Below are 21,759 nucleotides of genomic sequence, written 5' to 3'. Positions count from 1 at the left end.
TGAGAAACAATTTTGATAGATATTGTCGCCCTTCATAGGGGTTGAAACAATAATGTATGTGTGAGACCACTTGTTTTCCCATAGCCTTGTCATTACAGCATGCAGTCCAGTTTTTTGGTTTTTTGCCGGTAATAATAGGTGAAAAATGATACCTCAGTGTAGCTTTCATTTTTTACATTCCTTATGAGTGAAGTTGAGCATCCTTTCATTTGGGCCATTTTGAGCTTCCTTTTTTTTCTCTGTGAACTGTCTGATCTGAATCTTTAGTCATTTTCCTGTCCATTTTGGGGATTCTTCAATTTCTCTTCAGTCCATGTGCCTTGGTTGATTTTTTAAAAGGAAACAACTTGCTTGTTGCAGTTGTCCTCTGACAGATTGCTTCCATTTTTACTCCCTTCTAGGCTTTCTCTCATTCACACTGTTAGCAAAGTGATACTTCTAATTGCAAATTTGAAAGCATCATTCCCTTGCTTGAAACTGTTCAGTGGCTCTTCACTGGCTCCATAGTGCAAGGGCCGTAGCATTAGGATGGTACCTCATAGGTTCTCCATCTCCCAGAACACTGACCTGCTCCTAGCTCCTTGTCGAGTTAGACCCTTTGTCTGTTTTGTGTGGCGTATTTCTCTGTTTATGACGGTCCGTTCCTGCTTGTCTGCGTGTCCATAGTTGTGCTTGTCATTCTCCACCTAATGAGGCTTTTCTGTTGCCTGACTCTTCCCTCAGTTCCCTAGGTATACCCTTATAATGGAACCCCTCACTTTGTGTATTTTTATTAAGTATTTCTTTGCCCTAGATGTTACCCTCTTGAGGGCATGAACTTACGGACTTTTGGAACCCAGCCTAGTGTTTGGCACATAGATGATGAGAGAGAATTACCGAGTACCCATTGATACATGTATACATACACTATGTGTAGACAACCCAGGACAAAGAAAAAAAAAGGAAAATTAATACTATGAACTCATTTTTTCAAAAATTTAATTTTTACATTGAGATATTTATTAAATACAATAAAAAGTACAGACCTTCTTTGTTTTAGGTGTGACTTTTAGGTGTGACAGTTGTACTCATGTAACTGGTAACCAGAGGATGATAAAGCATTCTCATCACCCCAGGGAGTTCGCTGGTTGCACTTTGCATTCAGTTCCCCTGTCCCCCACACGCTCTGAATGCTAACAGTGTAGGTATTTTGTTTGGTCTTCGTACAGTGTCTTCTTTTCTGGTATCTAGCTTCATTTGTTTAACATATATTTCCAGACGCATCTGTGAGGCTGGATGTGTCAGAGTCCTTTTTATTGCTGAGTAGTACACCATTGGATGAATGTATCAAGCTTATTTTTTCTTCTGTTGATGGGTATTTATTTACAGTTTTTTCATTTTTAAGAATAAGGCCTATATGGATCTTCTTGCAAACATGTTTCCATTTTTCTTGAGCAAATACCTAGGATTGGAATGGTTGGTTTATAAGCAGATGTGTGTTTTACTATGTAAGAAACTGCTACATAGTTTTTTGGAATTTTCTCTTAAATACTCTTCACTGTATGTTTTCTAGTTGCTCCACATCCTTTCCAGTACTTGAATGACCTGTTCTTTTGGATTCATTTTTATTCATGCTGGGTCTTCTCTGATGCATGAAGACTGTTCTCTGCTTGCGGCGAGTGGGGAATACTGTCTAGTTGTGATGCACAGGCTCTGCGTTGCGGTGGCTTCTCTTGCTGTGAAGCAAGGGCTGTAGTGCACACAGGCTTCAGCAGTTGTGGCGCGTGGCTTAGTTGCTCCAGGGCATGTGGGATCTTCCTGGATCAGGGATCAAACCTCTGTCTCCTGCATTGGCAGGCACATGCATTGTCACTGAGCACCAGGGAAGCCCATGGTCATTCTTTTTAGTTTTCGCTATTTAGTGCATGTGAAATGGTATTTTGTGGTTTTATTTTGGATTTCCTTGCTAGCTAATGATGTTTCATATGGTTGACAATTGTTAATAATTTTGTAGAATACCTCTTAAGTTTTTTGCATATTAAAAAGAATTGGTTATCTTTCTATTATTGACGTGTAAGAATTCTTAATATAGTCTTGATACAAGTTTTTTTGTAGCATCAGTGTCCTGGGAATGTTTTCTCCCAGTTTGTAAGTTTGTCTTTTCCTTAACAGTATATTTTGATAAGCTAAAGTTTTTAATTTTGATGAAGTTCAGTTCTTTTTCTTTAATAGATTGGAGTTCTAAGAAGCTTTTGCCTACTCAGAAATCATGAAACTAATTTCCCTTGTTTATTTTAGAAATTTCATAGCCTTATGCATGGGGCTGTGATCCATCTTGAACTATTGTGTGTTGTGTGAAGTAGGGATTGAGGTTCATTTAAAAAAAATATCCAATTTAAACACCATTGTTGGAAAATATTTTTTTTGTTTTGCTACACTAAATTGCTGTTGTATTTTTATCTAGGATTGTTTGTGTACACACGTGGATCTGTTTCTGGACTCAGTTTTGTTTCTTGATCTCATTGTTCCCCTATGCCAGTATTATTATTATCTCTGTTGCCGTAAGTCTTGAAATCAAATCGTGTGAATCCTCTAATACTCTTTGACCATCTAGCTTTTTTGTGTTTCTATATAAATTTTAAAATCAGTTTGTCAGTTTCTATGGGAAAAAAAAAAAACGTTTGGGATATTGATTGGGATTGTGTTGCTCTATAATTACATTTAGGGAGAAATGACCTATAACAATATTGAATTTGATAGTCAGCCTTTAACATGGTTTCCCTTGATCCCTGCCTTCTTGCATTTGCATCCTTTTGTATTTATTTACCTTGCACATGATTTTAGGGTTGGTCTGTGTAACCAGTAGCATATGGTTAAAGTCCCTTCTGAAATTAGATTATAAAAGGCACAGGGGCTTGTGTATTGGTCTCTTTCTGTCTCTCATTGCTAACTGTAGGAGAAACCAGCTCCCATGTTGTAGAGAGGCCCACTGCAATTTTACCCTGCTTGCTAGTTAACAGGTTAGCCTGCTGCAGTTTCACGGATGCTGATAGAAGGCATGGGAATCCTGGGTCTGAGTCAGGAGACAGTTCATTGTCACAGCTGCTGTAGTGGCCTGGGTGCTGTGAGCATTTCTGCACCAGCTCCTGCATCTCCAGATCACATTCATGGGAAGAGGACCAGATGACAACTGCACGTCAGTGCTTGCATTACAAAGGAATTCTGAACGTAGGGCACCTGAACATTTTTTAATGCACAGTAAGCATACCTGCTCTTTCCTCTGAAAGAGACTTTATTTTCCCAATCTGTTCACTTTATAAACATCTTTGGAAAGCCTGCAACAAGGGGCAGTGAGATCCTCAGCTGCAAGTGTGCAGAAATGTGAAAGACAAATGGAATATTGTCTCCCAACATCCTTGTGACAAAGGACTGAGGCTTTCTGTTGAAAGCAGATTCTCTGATCTTCACTTGAGTGTAGACCCAACTATAGTTTGCAACCTCCTGAGAAACCCTTGAGCCAGACCCACCAGCTAAGCTGCTTCTGGACTTCTGACCCTTGAAAACTGTGTGAGAGAATAAATATTTTCAACTGCTAAAGTTTTGGACTTTATTACACATCAGTGGCTGATTAATACAGTTGTTTACCTTTCCTTTCATTGGGTCATCTTTTTTGATATATTCTGGTAAACAAATTTTACATACATGTATGTATATATACAAGATCTCTACATCAGTGGAGTAAAATAGGTTTGTCTATATCAATATGTTATGGTAATACACTTATTATATAACATAATTTTGTTCATGTAACATTTTAATGATTTTCATAGAGATCTTGCAGTTATATTTATTCCTGAAGATTTTTCTTTTTGATGCTGTTTTCTAAATTTTATTTTTTGCTGCTAGTATATAGAAATACAGTAGTTGTTTTAACAATTCTTGTGCGCATATACTTTGACCATGCTGAACTACACTTAGTTCCAGTTGCCTTTTTGTGGCTTCTTTAGGATTTTCTCTGCAAAAATAACCACATCTGTGACTAATAAGACAGTTTTACTCCCTTTTCTCCCATCTTTGTAAGCTTTTTGTTTCTTTGCCTTACCTTATTGCTCTATCTAGCCTTTTCAATTTAGTGTTGAAGAGAAAGGGTAATAATGGTCATTCTTGTCTTGTTCCACGTCTTAAGGGAAAAGCAATATCTTTTAACATTAAATAGAATGTCAGCAGTGCTTTTTCTGTAGATTAAAAGAAATCACATTGAAGGTATTTCTTTCTATTTCCAGATTTCTGATATTTTAATTTTTATAGATGGGTGTTGAATTTTGTCAGATGTTCCCCTTTTTCATATTTACTGAGATGACTTTACTCTGTTACTATGGTGAATTGTATTTATTTATTTTTGAAAGTTAAACCAGTTTTGCATTCCTGAGTTAATCTTATTTGGTCGTAAATATATTGTCTTTTTATCTGTTTCTGAACTTGATCTGCTAATATTTTGTTAAGGATTTTGGTGTCTGTGTGCAAGAGGAATGTTGGTCTATGATTATCATTTTTGTAATGCCTTTTGATATCATGTTTAGCTTTCTAAAAGAATTTTTGTTTTCAGAAATAGTTTATATATGACTACTGTTATTTCTTTACTGTTTGGTAACCATGTAGGCATGGAGGGGTTTTATGTTGTGTGGGGGGGGAATTTTTGTTAACAGATTTCATTTCTTTGGTAAATATATAGTTACGTTGTTCAGTCACTTAGTCGTGTTGAACTCTTTGCGACCCTATGGACTGCAGTACACCTGGCTTCCCTGTCCTCCACCGTCTCCTGGAGCCTACTCAGACTCATGTCCATTGAGTTGTGATGCCATCCAACCATCTTGTCCTCTCTTCTCCTCCTGCCTTCATTCTTTCCCAGCATCAGGGTCTTTTCCATTGAGTTGGTTCCGGTAGCTTCAGCTTCAGCATCAGTTCTCCCAATGAATATTCATTCAGGGTTGGTTTCTTTTAGGATTGATGGTTTGATCTTCTTGCTGTCCAAGGGACTCTCAAGAATCTTCTCCAACACCACAGTTAGGAAGCATCAATTCTTTGGTGCTCAGCCTTCTTTATGGTCCATCTCTCACATCCATGCACGACTACTGGAAAAACCATAGCTTTGACTGGACCAACCTTTGTCAGCAAAGTGATGTCTCTGCTTTTTAATATGCTTTCCAAGTTTGTCATAACTTCTCTTGCAAGGAGCAAGTGTCTTTTAATTTCATGGGTGCAGTTACCATCTGCATTGATTCTGGAGCCCGAGAAAATAAAGTCCGTCACTGTTTCCATTGTTTCCCCATTTATTTGCCATGAAGTAATGGGACTGGATGAAATGATCTTAGTGTTTTGAATGTTGAGTTATATGGTTATATGGATTTTCTGTCTTTTTTTTCTGTAGGCAGTATATCTATCTCATTTAGGTTATCAGCCCTCTTGGCAGAAAGTTTTTAATTTTCCCTTGGGATCCTTTTAATTTCTGTAGGAGCTGTTGTGACCCCTTTTTAATGCTCTTTTTCCTTGGTCATTCTTGCTATGAGTTTAGCAATTTGATTTCTTTCCACAGCTTTTGGTTTCAATAATTCAATTGACTTGTGCCTGTCTTAATAGTTTCCTTCACTCTTATCTTCAGTTGGCTTAATGTATTCTTTTAATCCCTGGCTCCTTAAGCTAGAAATTTAGATTTTAATTTGGAAATTTAGACGTTTAAATTTGAGTTTCTTTTTAAATATAAGCACTTAAAAAGTTGTAATTTCCACACATTTCTATATGTTATATTTTCATTATCAGTTCAAAATATTTTCTGATTTCCTTAACTCATGAATTTTTTTAGAAGTGTGTTGCTTAATTTTCAAATATTTTGGTTTTTCCTGAGTAGCTTATTGTAACTGATTTCTTTTTTTGGCCGGGCTGTTTGGCATGTGGGGTCTTACTTCCCTGACGACCAGGGATTGAACCCGCACTCCCTGTAGTGGAAGTGTGGAGCCTTAACCACTGGACCTCTGGTGAAGTCCCTGTAATTGAGTTTTTTAAATGTGATTCTGTTGCAATTACAGATTAAACTCTATAAAATTTTCATCTTTTGAAATGTGGACTTATTTTATGATGTGATGTATGGTCTTATACAGTTGGTAAATAGTAATAATCGATATCTGAGATCAGGAAACGTCCTGCAAAGGGCAGTATAGGAAATATTTTAGGTTTTGTGAATTACACAGTTTCTGTTTTAACTACCCTGCCCTTGTAGTGCAAAAGCAACTGTGGCAATATGTAAATAAATGCATGTGGCAGCGTTCTAATAAAACTTCATTTACAAAGATGGGTAGAGGTCCTGTAGTTTGCTGCACCTGATTTGTTGCCTATGAATTGCTTTATAATCATTTCAGTAGCTGCGAGAGGGCTATTAAAATTAACAGATATAACTGTGGATTTATTAATTTCTTCCTATAACTTTGTTGGCTTAATTTATTTATTACTCACTTAATTGATTTATTCATACCATTTCCCTTGTGTTTACTATTTATATTCATGGTGTTTAAAAGTATGTTTCTTTTAGATAGCATATATTTAATGGATTTATTCTTTTCTTTCCTTCCTTCCTCGTTCCCTCCCTTCAGTTCAGTTCAGTTCAGTTCAGTCACTCAGTCATGTCCGACTCTCTGCAACCCCATGAATTGCAGCACGCCAGGCCTCTCTGTCCATCACCAACTCCCGGAGTTCACTCAGACTCATGTCCATCGAGTCAGTGATGCCATCCAGCCATCTCATCCTCTGTCATCCCCTTCTCCTCCTGCCCCCAATCCCTCCCAGCATCAGAATCTTTTCCAGTGAGTCAACTCTTTGCATGAGGTGGCCAAAGTACTGGAGTTTCAGCTTTAGCATCATTCCTTCCAAAGAACACCCAGGACTGATCCCCTTTAGAATGGACTGTTTGGATCTCCTTGGAGTCCTAGGGACTCTCAAGAGTCTTCTCCAACACCACAGTTCAGAAGCATCAATTCTTAAGGTGCTTAACTTTTTTTATAGTCCAACTCTCACATCCATACATAACCACTGGAAAACCATAGCCTTGACTAGACGGACCTTAGTCGGCAAAGTAATGTCTCTGCTTTTCAGTATGCTATCTAGGTTGGTCACAACTTTTCTTCCAAGGAGTAAGCGTCTTTTAATTTCATGGCTGAAGTCACCATCTGCAGTGACTTTGGAGCCCAAAAAGATAAAGTCTGACACTGTTTCCACTGTTTTCCCATCTATTTCCCATGAAGTGATGGGACCAGATGCCATGATCTTTGTTTTCTGAATGTTGAGCTTTAAGCCAACTTTTTCGCTCTCCTCTTTCACTTTCATCAAGAGGCTTTTAGCTCCTCTTCACTTTCTGCCATAAGGGTGGTGTCATTTGCATATCTGAGGTGATTGATATTTCTCCCGGCAAGCTTGATTCCAGCTTGTGTTTCTTCCAGCCCAGTGTGTCTCATGATGTACTCTGCATAGAAGTTAAATAAGCAGGGTGACAATATACAACCTTGACATACTCCTTTTCCTATTTGGAACCAGTCTGTTGGTCCATGTCCAGTTCTAACTGTTGCTTCGGGAACCATATCTAATGATCTCTGCCTCTGAGTGGAGGATTTGGTAACTTTACATTTAATGTTATTTGTATGGTTAAGTTAAAAGTCTTCTGTATTACTCTGTTTTATCAGTTTGTCTCCTCTCTTCCTTCTCTTACTGCCCACAGTTCTTTTATGTTGATCAAATTTTTAAAAATAAATTGCCATTGGGCTTTTTAGGCTGTATGGCTTTGTATAAGTGGCTGCTGTAGGAATTCCAGTATTCATGATTAACTTTTACAGTTCACTTACTTAACATTATTCCACTTGATGTGAAATGAAAGAACCTTAAAAAAAATTACATTTAACCTTTGTACTGTTGGTATGTTAACATTTGCTTCAACACAGTGCTATTTTTGCTTTAGTCATTTGCCTTTTTTTAGGGAGAGAAACGAGAGTCTTTTTAATTACATAATTATTTTGGATTTTCTTTATGTATATAGATCTAAGTTTCATTTGATGTCGTTTCCTTTCAACTTGAAGAATTTCCTTTTAACACGGCATAATGTTTAGGTCTAGTGATTAACGTCTTCAACTTATGTATGTTCACACACTCAGAGTAGATATATATACATTTATTAAGAGTAAATGTATTACTCTTACATTTTTATAATTATAATTTATAATTATATTATTCTTGGTAAATGTATATATATATTTACTCTTATTTTTCAAGAATATTTTTGCTGGATGTAGATTCTGGGTTGACAGTCTTCAGTTGCTTTACAGATCCTTTTTTAATTGTCTTCTGGTATCCATTGCATCCTTAATTTTCGACAGTTTGATATTCTTTTTTCTTTTTCTCTCATTTGTTACTTTGCTTAGAGTTGAGCTCATTGAATTTGCAAATTGATTTTTTCACCAGTTTTTTGACCGTTATTTAAATGATTTTTCTGCCTCATTCTCTCTTCTCTTTGAGATTTTTTACTATGAGGGTCTGCCCTGCTGGCTCAGTGATAAAGAATCTTCCTGCCAATGCAGGGAACACAGGTTTGATCCCTGATTGAGGAACATCCCACATAACTTGGATCAACTCAGCCCGTGCACCATGACTGCTGAGCCTTTGGCCTAGAGCCCAGGAGCCACAGGTACTGAGCTCACTCACTTCAACTACTGAAGTCTTTGTGCCCTAGAGCCTGTGCTTGGCAATAAGAGAAGCCACCACAGTGAGAAGACTGTACCGCAGCTGGAGAGCGGCCCTCACAGCGACGGAGACCTGGCACAGCCAAAGCCAAATGGAGGAAAATTATAAATTTAAAAAATGTACTATAGGTCTGTGAGTCTCTCTCGTTTTTGATTTTTTTTCAGTCTTTTCCCCTCAGTTCTTCCAGTTAAGTTACTTACGCAGATTTGTCTTCAGAGTCACTAGCTCTTTTTTATTTTGCTTCTAATATGCTGTCAAGCCCATTCCCCACCCCTATATATTTATGAATACTTTCCAGTTTCATTGAGATGTAATTGACAAGTAATATTGGATAAGTGTAAGATATATAGCATGATGATATATATGTATATATTGTTGAGTCATTACCATAGTTAGGTGGGTTAACACATCTGTCATCTTACATAATTAACATTATTTTGTATGTGTGGTGAGAATATTTAAGATTTACTCTCAACAGCTTTCAAGCACACATTATTGTTAACTGTAGTCACCATTCTGTACATTAGAGCCCCAGAACAATTTATCTTGTAACTGGAAATTTGTACTCTTTGACAAAAATCTCCCCATTTCTTCTCACTCCCCCTCACCCTGTCAACTCTCTGTTTATATGAGTTCGAATTTTTAGATTCCATGTAAAAGTGAGATCACACAGTATTTATTTTTCTGATTTATTTCACTTAACATAATGTCCATAAGGTTCATCCCTGTTGTTCAAAATGATAAAATCTCCTTTTCTGTGGCTCATGTTCTCTTGACTATATATACTACATTTTTATTCATTAGTCCATTGATGGATATTTAGGTGATCCGTGCCTTAGATATTGTGAGTAATTTTGCAGTGATCACAGGGATGCAGATATCTCTAAACCCACTTTAAAATAATGTACTTTACAGTTCAAGTATTTCATTTTAAAAAAAAATACCTACTTTTGGCTGTGCTTGGGTCTTCGTTCCTGAACTTGGACTTTCTCTAGTTGCAACGAGTGGGAGCCCCTCTCTAGTTGTGGTGCATGGGCTTCTTGTGGAGCACAGCCTCTGGGCTGCGTGGGCTTCAGAAGCTGTGGTTCCTGGGCTCAGTAGTTGCTGCCTGTGGGCTCTAGAGCACAGGCTCAGTAGATGTGGTGCACGGGCTTAGTTGCTCCTTGGCAAGTGGAATCTTCCAGACCAGGGCTTGACCTGGCTTGCCTGCATTGGCAGGTGGATTCTTTACCTCTGAGCCACCAGGCCACCAGCCTCAAGTACTTCATTTTTTAACTATTTACATTTATCTATTGAGATTCTCTATTGTGACCATGCTTTCCATTAAGTCTTTGAACAAATTTATTGCAGCTTACTTAAAGTCTTTGCTTGTTAATCCTTTCCTCTAAATTGTTTCATTAAAAAAAAAAAAAAAAATTATTGCTTTTTTCCCTTCCTTGACAGTAGGTCACATTTCCCTGCTACATTTCATGTCTAGAAAGTTTTGATTGTAGAGTGGACATTGTGGATGATTTGTCTCTAAATTCTCTTTTCTTCTGATGAGTGTAGTTAACTAGCTGCTTGACCACCTTGAGCTTGTGCAGGCTTGGTCTTATACTTTCAGATGGGTCTGTAGAGCACGTGAGGTGTTTTTAAGCTCTGATAACTTGACCAGGTTCCTGTCTCCTCTGCAGTGGAAGCAGCTGAGATTGCTGCTCAAAGGCTCTTTTAGCTTTCCACTTGTTTCCATTGGGCTCCTTAGAGTCTTCTGTGAGCATACTCAGCTCAGGGGTCAGTGAGGAATTAGAAATAGTTTATATTAGTTTTTGAGGTTTCTGCTTCTGTGACTCACTCATTTTCTGAATTTGCCCTCTGAATTTTTAACCACTCTGTGGCCATGACATTAGTGAGCCTGCGGCTTTTTGCTTGAGTTCTAGTAGTCTTGTGCCATTGTAGACGGGGAGTACCCTATAAGGGAAAAAGCTGTGTAACTTTGAACCTCTTCCAGTGTATTTCCCTTCTTTCAGTGGTCAAATTTCCAGTTTCTTCCTACTCTTGGTGCTTTCTTCTCTCTTCAAATCATTTTTAAAAGTAATTTACCCAGAGTTTTTTTTTTTCAATAATTGTTATATGAAGAATTGTTATATGTATAATGAGTTGATACGGAGAAGGCAATGGCACCCCACTCCAGTACTATTGCCTGGAAAATCACATGGACGGAGGAGCCTGGTAGGCTGCAGTCCATGGGGTCGCTAAGTCGGACATGACTGAGCAACGTCACTTTCACTTTTCACTTTCATGCATTGGAGAAGGAAATGGCAACCCACTCCAGTGTTCTTGCCTGGAGAATCCCAGGGATGGGGGAGCCTGGTGGGCTGCCATCTGTGGGGTCACACAGAGTCGGACATGACTGAAGTGACTTAGCAGCAGCAGCAGCAGCAGCAGCAATGAGTTGATAAAAAAGCTGTTAGAATTCTTCAGACTCATTTTCATTCATTTCACACTGGCCTGAAGCGCAGTTGCTGACTTAACACACACCTTGTTTGTTTTAGGCCTGTGTTTTTAGAATAAGATAGAGACTCACTATTTCTTCAATTACATCATGTATTTGGATTAAGTAGGTAATTATTTAATGAAAAACCTGGAGCTGAACAATGTTTGCAAAAACTTGTGAAAGGGACAGCCATATTTCTTCTGCTGTTTCTTTTCCCCTTTCTTAGCACCAGCCTCTGATAGATAGCAGTGGAACCCGGGACTAGGTACTATTGGAAGAAAACGTTGTTTTCGGTTGTGTTTGACTTTTACTTCTCTTGGTATTTATAAAAAAGTACTAAAATGTGTTGACCTCTCTGCTGCCCAAGGGACTCTAAGAGTCTTCTCCAGCACTACAGTTGTAAAACATCAGTTCTTCTTTATGGTCCAACTCTCACATTTGTATATGATTACTGAAAAAACTGTGGCTTTGACTCTACAGGCCTTTGTTGGAAAACTGATATCTCTGCTTTTTAATATGCTGTCTAGGTTTGTCATAGCTTTTCTTCCAGGGAGGAAGTGTGTTTTAATTTCATGGCTGCAGTCACCATCTGTAGTGATTTTGGAGCCCAGGAAAATAAAATCTGTCACTGTTTCCACTTTTCCCGCATCTGTTTGCTATGGAGTGATGGGAGTGGATGCCATGATTTTCGTTTTTTGAATGTTTCACAGTTGTAGGAACTGGTTGTATACACTGAATCTGATGCTGAGCTTGATGTCAGCAAGGCTGGGAACTGGGAACGGAACATGGACATGGAGTGATGGAGAGTAAGGTTAAACTGGAACTACAAAGAATTTTGGGAACTTATAGAAATGCGTTGAAACCTGTGAGCCCAAACTTGAGCCTTTGTGGCCCTCACTGCTTCCACACCTGTAACCTTGATGATGTAGGTGTCCTGTAGTGACACACCTAACTCTGCAGATGCACAAGAGCCTGCCTCAGGATTACTTGGAAAAGCAAAGATGGGACCTGACAGAAGCTAGGAAAACTGTAGGCCCAGTTGCTGCCTGTGCCAGTGAGGCTGAGCCCAGAGATCCTTGACAATGTCTGAGGGCTGCCATAATGCCTGAACTTACTTTAGCATTCCAAACCTGGGGGCTGCTTCTCTTTTGTCTTCTGCATCTCTTGGGGATTGATTTTTTTATTTTTAAAGCTAACTCTAACCAAGAACCCAGGGTGTATATTGTCACAGGGTGTATACGCAGAGCACATTATGAGAAATGCTGGGCTGGATGAAGCACAAGCTGGAATCAAGATTGCTGGGAGAAATCAATAACCTCTGATATGCACATGACACCACCCTTATGGCAGAAAGTGAAGAGGAACTAAAAGCCTCTTGATGAAAGTGAAAGAGAAGAGTGAAAAAGTTGGCTTAAAGCTCAACATTCAGAAAATGAAGATCATGGCATCTGGTCCCATCACTTCATGGGAAATAGATGGGGAAACAGTGGAAACAGTGCAGACTTTATTTTTTGGGGGGCTCCAAAATCACTGCAGACGGTGACTGCAGCCATGAAATTAAAAGGAAGAAAAGTTATGACCAACCTCAGTTCAGTTCAGTCTGTCAGTCGTGTCCGACTCTTTGCGACCCCATGAATCGCAGCACGCCAGGCCTCCCTGTCCATCACCAACTCCCTGAGTTCACTCAGACTCACGTCTATCAAGTCAGGGATGCCATCCAGCCATCTCATCCTCTGTGGCAGCATATTAAAAAGCACAGATATTACTTTGCCAACAAAGGTCTATCTAGTCAAAGCTATATGGTTTTTTCAGTAGTTGTGTATGATTGTGAGAGCTGGACTATAAAGAAAGCTGAGCACCAAAGAATTGATTCTTTTGAACTGTGGTGTTGGAGAAGACTCTTGAGGGTCCCTTGGACTGCAGGGAGATCCAACCAGTCCATCCTAAGGGAAATCAGTCGTGAATATTCATTGGAAGGACTGATGCTGAAGATGAAACTCCCAACACTTTGGGCACCTGATGTGAAGAACTGACTCAATGGAGAAGACTCTGATGCTGGGAAAGATCGAAGCCAGGAGGAAAAGGGGACGACAGGATGAGATAGCTGGATGGCATCACCGACTCGATGGACATGAGTTTGAGTAGGCTCCGGGAGTTTGTGATGGACAGGGAGGCCTGGCATGCTGCAGTCCCTGGGGTCGCAGAGTCAAACACGACTGAGTGACTGAACTGAACTGAACTGAACCCACAATCATGAAAAATGTGTTTGGAAAAATGTAGTTGCTACCCAGCAAGGTAAAAAGCCATCACAGACTATCCTTTGTCACCATGGCACCAATGCACACCTCTTTTCATTGTATTTATCTTACAAATAAAGACAATTGTGAAATTATACTTCTGGTCAACATAACGCAACTATCCTTTGTTCATCTGATAACATACTCTCTTTAAGATAACATTCATCTTAAACATTCGTCTGATAACAATTCTCTCTTTAAGAGAGAATACAAAATCTCTTTATCCATAGGTGGGTTAATTTCTTTTCTGTCTGTGTCACATTTTCTGCTTAACTTCCTGTAACTCAGATACCAAGATATGATATGTGATTAGGTACTATCAGATGATTATCAAGAGGGAGATAAAGCAGTTTAATAGAAATAGAAATATTTTGTATCATAAAAAGAAGAAATACTCATTAGAATTTTAATTTCTACAACTAACCATGTGGTAGTAGTTGCTGTCTGTAATTACTCGCCGCTGTCACTCCGCATTCCCTCTGTTCTTGGCAGTGTCTCAGCTGATGGTGGCTTCTTGCCTGATGGGGTGACCTGAATCTTCATTCCTTAAGGGTCTGGGTCATTAGCAGTCCTGCCTGATTGTTGCCATTGACTTTAATCACAGTACATGGAAATACTAAGTGGCCTCCCAGAGGAACTCCTGCATTCCAGACATACTTTCTGGGAGCCCCTCTTGTGTAGTAGGCGCTAGACTTCCCTTGATTGTGAGGTCAGTCACCCTAATCGGCCTGTAACCCCTTCTTTGTTTGTTGATTCCTTGGCATGAATAACCCAAAGTGGCTGGGTGGCAGTCTTAACTTCCAGTTTAATGGAATCATTTCTGCATTCCTTGGTGGAAACTAAAATCTAACAAAGGAGCTATATGGCCATAGATGCATATAGGTGGCTAAGTGATATGGTGTGCTGTATGTGCGAGTGAATTGGGAAGCAAAGTGAATTAGTTTAGAGTGACAGTCAGTTAATATAAATTAATATAGGCACATTTCATAATACTTGGGGAGTTAATCAGGATACCCTGTACTACTAAATACTTACTTTGAAAGTAGTGTAAATATATTCAAAATGTGCATTATTTTTTTTCTTTTTTACTTTTTTACTATACAGTATTTAATAATGGACTGGTGGTTGGTAACAGTTGAGTTTTGAATCTAGATCTGATATACTTTTTAGATTTTTAAATTTGTTTGTTTACCTCTAGGGTGAGACTTACATTTACTATTTTGAGCTTTTATAAATTAATTTTAAAGAATATAGAACAGTGAACATAAATGACTTCATTTATTTTCACAACTGAAAATAGTACAGTAGCATTGTGTGTTATATCTACTCTGAAACTAGAAATTATAATAATGCAGTGATGAGGGTGAGCCTGGAGTCAGACTACCTGGCTTTAAATTTCACCCCTCCTCAGTTCAGTTCAGTCGCTCAATCGTGTCCGACTCTTTGCAGCCCCATAAATCGCAGCAAACCAGGCCTCCTTGTCCATCATCAACTCCTGGAGTTTACCCAAACTCACGTCCATTGAGTCGGTGATGCCATCCAGCCATCTCATCCTCTGTCGTCCCCTTCTCCTCCCACTTTCAATCTTTCCCAGCATCAGGGTCTTTTCCAGTGAGTCAGTTCTCTGCATCAGGTGGCCAAAGTATTGGTGTTTCAGCTTCAACATCAGTCCTTCCAATAAACACCCAGGACTGATTTCCTTTAGGATGGACTGGTTGGATCTCCTTGCTGTCCAAGGGACTCTCAAGAGTCTTCTCCAACACCACAGTTCGAAAGCATCAATTCTTTGGTGCTCAGCTTTCTTTATAGTCCAACTTTCACATCCATACATGACCACTGGAAAAATCATAGCTTCGACTAGACGGACCTTTGTTGGCAAAGTAATGTCTGTGCTTTTTAATATGCTGTCTAGGTTGGTCATAACTTTCCTTCCAAGAGGTAAGCGTCTTTTAATTTCATGGCTACAGTCATGCTTATCCTAAGTTTCAGTTAACTATTGCTCTGTAGCAATCCCTCCCCCCCATTGTCAATGGCTTAAAATGAGTGCGTGTTATTACTCCTGAATCTGTAGGTCACATGGGTGGTTCCGATGATCTGGGCTAGATTTGGCTCATTTCAGCTGAGTTGATGTCGTCTAGGATAGAGAGGAAACAAGGAGACCTCACCCTGGGAACTGACACAACATCACTTCTGCCACGTTCTGTTGGTTCAAGTCAAGTTGTGAGGCCAGACAAGATTCAGGATATGGGGAAATCAGCTCTACCTCTTGATGGGGGGAGCTGCATTATCACATTGCCAGGAGTTGAATCTAGGAGGGGTGGAGAATTGGAGCCATTTTATAGCCATTTTACCATAGAACTTGACCATACACAAGGCTCTTCATCTCTTTGAGTCTGTTTGCTAACCTGTAAAAATGGCTAGGAGAGTAATGATTCTTGTTGAGACTATTTTGAAGATCAGATAAAATAATCTGTGTGAAGTGTCTTTGGTTGTGTCTTGATGTCTGCCAATATGTGCTCAGTATATGTTTGTTATTATTGTTTGGTAGTAAGTGAAAGTAAAAGTCGCTCAATTGTGTCCAACTCTTTGCGACCCTCATGGACTGTATCCTGGCAGGCTCCTCTGTCCATGGAGTTCTCCAGGCAAGAATACTGGAGTGGGTAGCTGTTCCCTTCTCCAGGGGATCTTCCCAATCCAGGGGCTGAACCCAGGTCTCCCACATTGCAGTTAGATTCTTTACCATCTGAACCACCAGGCAAGTCATGGAAGGTAATAATTGAGTGTGTTGTATTTATGTCTTAAAATACTTACAGTGATCCTATGATGCTATCATTATTTCCTTCTTATAGCTGAGGAGACAGACTGAATTGCTTAAGTTATCAATATGCCAAGGTTTGTGGTAGACCCAACATTTGAACCAACATGTTTTTTTGTTTTCGCCCTGAAAGTCTAATACTTGATTTTGAGAGCCAGTGCAGTGGTAAAACGTGGCCTCTGGAGCTTTGTTAGTCCTTGTCCCACACCTTTTGGGCCTTTTACCCTTGGGCAAATTATTTAACCTCTTTATGCCTCACTTTCTAGGAAAGGAGATTGCGTACCTTGGTCACATGGTTGTGTTGAGGATTAAATGAATTAATAGAGGTTAAGTGTTTGGAACTGGCTCAGGCTCGGTAGGTATGAAGTATGTTGTTATTCCTTTTCCTCTTTATTATTACACGCTGCTGTGTTTAGGTTGAAACTGTAAAAACTTTTCAATTGAAAAGATTAAATGAGACTGAAATTATCACCCTTTTCTTTTTAGAGCCATCTAATTTTTTCATGAAGTAGTATTGACCTTTATGGTTAGTTTCTTAATACACTAATTATGGATTTTACTGATGTGAATTGGTTATATAGGGATGGTTCAATTTGAGGAAAAACTATTCCACAGTATTTTGTCTTTTTTTCTCCCCCTTTTCCATTCTGAGCTTTTCTTGCACAATGTCATTCATTTCTATGGTTTCTATTCAATGTTGGTTACCCTCAAATCAACATCTGAAGTTTGACGTTACTCCTGATTTTCATTCCTTAATTGTCTTTTCTTTTCTCTCCAGTTAGTTATTGAAATTACTTTTTTTTCTCACATTGTCTCCTCTCCTGTATGCTTATTGCTTCTGGTTTAGTGCAGATCCTCCTATTTTGTTGTTGTTGTTTCTTTTCTCTTTTTAACATCTGACCTATTGTTAACTCTGAGAACATCTTGGTTTTGTTTTTCTTTTCACTTGAATATATATTTATTTTAGAATGAGGCAGTAGCAGCATTATAATAAGCTGTCACAAAGTTGTGCCTAGAAGCATACAATCTTTAAAGTGTGTTGTTTTTCACAAGTAATTTGAGTATGTCATTTATTATTTCGCACTAGAGTCAAAGACGACAGGTTCTTCAGCTTTGTAGCATTTAGTAACATTGAAATGATTGTCTAGTCAGGCAGAGGCAAGAAATTCAAATGCAGTTTCTTTCTCTTCTTCCTTTGTAGTAAGACCCATCTTCTCACATGAGAAATCATTAATAGGGAGACCTTCAATAACCTTCTAGGTCTTATCCTTGATTGTAACAGGGAACGAGTAAAGCAGATCATCAGGAATACCATAGGAGTTGCCATCAGAGATAATGCCCATGGACACAGACTCTCCCTCTGGGGTTCCAAACCAGATGTGTCTGACGTGGTCCCAGATGGCTTTTGCAGCTGGCGTGGCGCTGGGCACCTTCTGCGCCTTGGTGACAGCAGCACCGTGCTACTGCACGGCCCTCATGAATTCTCCCTTGAGCCAGCTGTCATCTTTCAGAGCTTCATAAACACCAACTTCCTTTCCTTCCAGTTTCACCTTGGCATGGTTAACATCTGGATACTGAGTTGAGGAATGGTTTCCCCAGATGATGACATTCTTTACATCCTCAGAAGTCACTCCAAGTTTAAGAGCAGTCTGAGCTTTAGCTTGGTTGTGATCCAAACGAGTCAAGCAACTGAAGTTCTCCTTTGGAATGGATGGCGCCGACTTAGAGATAGTCAGGCAGTTGGTATTGGCTGGGTTTCCCACCACCAAGGCCTTAACTAGACTTCTTGGGATATTTGTCCAAGGCTACACCCTGGCATTTGAAGATTTTCATATTTGCTTTGAGTAAATCTTTCCACTCCATGCCATCCCTTCTTGGCATGGAGCCCATAAGAATGGCCACATCCAGGTCTTTGAAGGCAATCTCTTCTTTATCTGTTGTGATGCCATCTTTCAGGAGGGGCAGGGCACAGCCTTGCAGCTCCATCAGGCCACCCATTATGGGAGTGATGGGAGTGATACCCAGCCGCCGAGAATGATAGGCCGGCCTTTACCGAAGACAGATCCATTTCCAATACTGTGCAACAGTGAATATGCAATTGGACCAGCTCCTCCAGTCACAAGGACTTGGATTGGTTCAGACATGACTGGGAAGGGTGTGGCGACTTCCTGCACCTGCCGAGGGAGCATCAGGCAGTCGGGTCACCTCTGTCCTGGAAGCAACTCACATCTTAGTTTTGACTGGCATCAGAGGTGGAAGCTCGCGGAGAGAACAGCCTCCCTCTCTTGGTAGTCTCTTTCTGGCACTTTTCTTTGGCCTCCTCCATTTTCTTGGCCACAAGTTTAGCATATTCTGCAGCCTGCCCTTGTTTTTCTCGGTACACCGTTTCCTCAGGGTAACATACTGGTGTTTGTGTTGCAGAACATGCGAAATACAGACACTGACTCTTGTGTGCCTTGGCCCTAGGTTTTGAACCCTGTTTGTTAGGGGGCTTTCTCACAACATGCTTGCGAGCATTATGGTCTTTAGAGAGATTGAAAAGTTTGGTAATTCTAGCAGTTTGGGAGTTCTGTTTTGGTTCCCAGTTGTTGAGCCACAGCAGTATCAGTGTCTGCAGGAATATTCCTTTTCTCCCTTTAAAAAAAAAAATGACAAATTGAAAACACTTAGATGGATGTTCACAATGTAACCCTGAACATGTTTGCACTTTCTTTCCGGTCTTCCAGGACTGCCCATTAGTAGCAGATGGATATGGCCATAGGTGAAAAAATGTGGAGACCTGTTTGTCATTCCCACCACTGACTTGCCACAGAACTAACCCTTGCATTCTTCGCCCAGAGCATTAGCAACAACTTCTGTGGCTACACGTGTCTCATAAAGTACAAAGTTCACTCTCATCGTCTTCAATGAGTTTCTGGCATCTAATGTCTGGAAAAGAGATCTTCAGTTTCATCCTGAAGCTGCTCACCACCTCCGAGGTGCCACAAAAAAGAGCTCATTATTTTTTCTTAAATTAATATCGCAGCCTCCGAATCAATCTCTTAACTCCATTCCTACCTTTTTCCAGTCTGTTCTCCAGGGACTGTCAAAATAGTTGATGTAAAAGACATTTGATCATTTTATTCCCTTGGTTAAAATGTTAACTTCACCTCGCTTACAAGAAAAAATAAAATTGAGGGACTTTCCTGGTGGTCCAGTTAAGAATCTCCCGGTACACGGGACATGAGTTCAATCCCTGGTCACAGATCCTACATGCGACGGGGCAGCTAAGCCCTTCTGCCACAATTAGAGAAGTCCTTGCAACAACAAAGACCCAGCAAGGCCAAAATAAATAACTGCAAGTTAAAAACAGTGAAGGGGAGGATTCAGGGCTTTTGGCGAATCTGTCTCTGTTTGCCTCTGCAGCAGAAACTTCACAACAGAATTTCTGAGTTCTGGCTGTGGGAAATTATCCAGGACTGTCATATTCTCTTGCATGGCTGTGCATCTGCGCATGCTTTTAATTTCATGTGAAATCCTCTCCTAGGTTTGTTCTGTGGACACCTTTGTGCATCTTTTTCAAAATTTAGCTCCAGTGAAATTTTTCAGAGGTTTCCTTATCCCAGGTGTACACTTTCAGCCTTCTCTTCTTTGCTTATATGATTTATTATCGCTTTCATCCCATTGGTGTTGTAAACATCTTTGTTTAGGTGTAGTTCATACCATACAGTTCACTGATTTAACATGTACAGCTCAGTGGTTTAGTGTGTTTACAGAGTTGTGCATTTGCTACTGCAGTCAATTTAGAACATTTCATTACCCCTCAAAGAAACCAACACCTCTTAGCCAGTACCCCCTAACGTTTCATTCCCCTTTCCCCTCCCCACTTCAACCATTAATCTGCTTTCTGTCTCTGTAGATCTCCCTATTCAGTACATTTCATATTAATGGAATCATTTAATACTTGATTCTTTGTAATTATGTCTTTAGCTTGATGTTGTCAAAGTTCAACAATTTTGAGGTATATATCATACTTCATTTCTTGTTATTGCCAAATACTCCATTATATGGGTAGACTGTATTTTATCCATTGATTAACTGATGGGCATCTTGGTTGTTGCCATTTTATCTATTATTGAGTAATACTATAATGAGCATTCATGTATAAGTTTATATACTGACATGTTTTTATTTCTCTTGAGTATATACCTACGAATGGAATTGCTGGATCATACATTAACTTCATTTAACTGTTAGAGGAAATCTCAAAACTGTTACACCATTTTACATTCTTGGTATCGGTGTATGAAGATTTTAATTCTTTACATCCTTGCCCACACTTGTTATTGTCTGTTTTTTAAAAAAATTACTTATTTTTGATTGAGGGATAATTGTTTATAGCCATTCTAGTGGGTGTGAGCGGGTATCTCATTGTGGTTTTGATTTGCCTTTCCTCTTGACGATGTGGAGCAATCCAGTATCTTCTTTGGAAAGCTATTCAGTTCCTATGTCCATTTTACAGTTGAGTTTTAGTAGTTTTTTTAATGTATTTTAGATACAAGCCCCTTAGCAGATATATATGATTTATATATATTCTGTTGGTAGACGTTTCACTTTTTTGATGTTACCTTTGAAACATGAACGTTTTTGTCTTTTTGTTTTTTAGTTATAAATCTCCACTTATCCTTGTTGTATTCAGAGTTGAGCCCAGTCTCTCTCTTCTCTTGCTATTATCTTGACATATAAAGAGATCCAGAAATAAGCTCTCATGGTATTAAAATTATTTTGAGAAGAAAACATTTGAGTTCCTGAGGTCTCTTTATCTGCCTAAAAGCGGAGCTTCCTTGAAGAACTTAGTTGTCGTAAATCCCCTTCCTGGAGCAGATTTCCAGAAAAACATCTGCTTTACTGACTATGCTAAAGCCTTTGAATGTGTGGGTCATGACAAACTGTGGAAAATTCTTATAGGGATGGAATACCAGACCACATTACCTGTCTCTTGAGAAATCTATATGCAGGTCAAGAAGCAACAGTTAGAATTGGACATGAAACAACGGCCTGGTTCCAAATTGAGAAAGGAGTACGTCAAGGCTGTGTATTGTCACCTTGCTTATTTAACTTAATATACTGAGTACCTCATGTGAAACGCTGGACTGGATGAAGCACAAGCTGGAATCAAGATTTCTGGAAGAAATATCAATAACCTCAGATATGCACATGACACCACCCTTATGGCAGAAAGCGAAGGACTAAAGAGCCTCTTGATGAAAGTGAAAGAGAAGAGTGAAGAAGCTGGCTTAAAACTCAACTTTCAGAAAATGAAGATCATGGTATCCGGTTCCATCACTTCATGCCAAATAGATGGGGAAACAATCGAAACAGTGACAGACTTTATTTTTGGGGCTCCAAAATCACTGCAGATGGTGACTGCAGCCATG

At 39.4% G+C, this 21,759-nt stretch overlaps 1 protein-coding gene and 1 pseudogene across 8 annotated transcripts in view; one reads left to right on the top strand and one right to left on the bottom strand.

Annotated features, from left to right (window-relative positions):
• The window catches only part of PDS5B (PDS5 cohesin associated factor B), a 178,522-nt gene that overhangs the window by 10,418 nt on the left and 146,345 nt on the right, over positions 1-21,759 (top strand). The gene's annotated exons all lie outside the window — the stretch shown is intronic.
• Positions 17,491-19,837, bottom strand: LOC121820435 (malate dehydrogenase, cytoplasmic-like; annotated as a pseudogene).

This window comes from Ovis aries, chromosome 10, assembly GCF_016772045.2.
Source record: "Ovis aries strain OAR_USU_Benz2616 breed Rambouillet chromosome 10, ARS-UI_Ramb_v3.0, whole genome shotgun sequence".
Lineage (NCBI taxonomy): Eukaryota > Metazoa > Chordata > Mammalia > Artiodactyla > Bovidae > Ovis > Ovis aries.
Note: the sequence above shows the minus strand (reverse complement) of the source record. Positions and strands in the feature narration are given on the sequence as shown.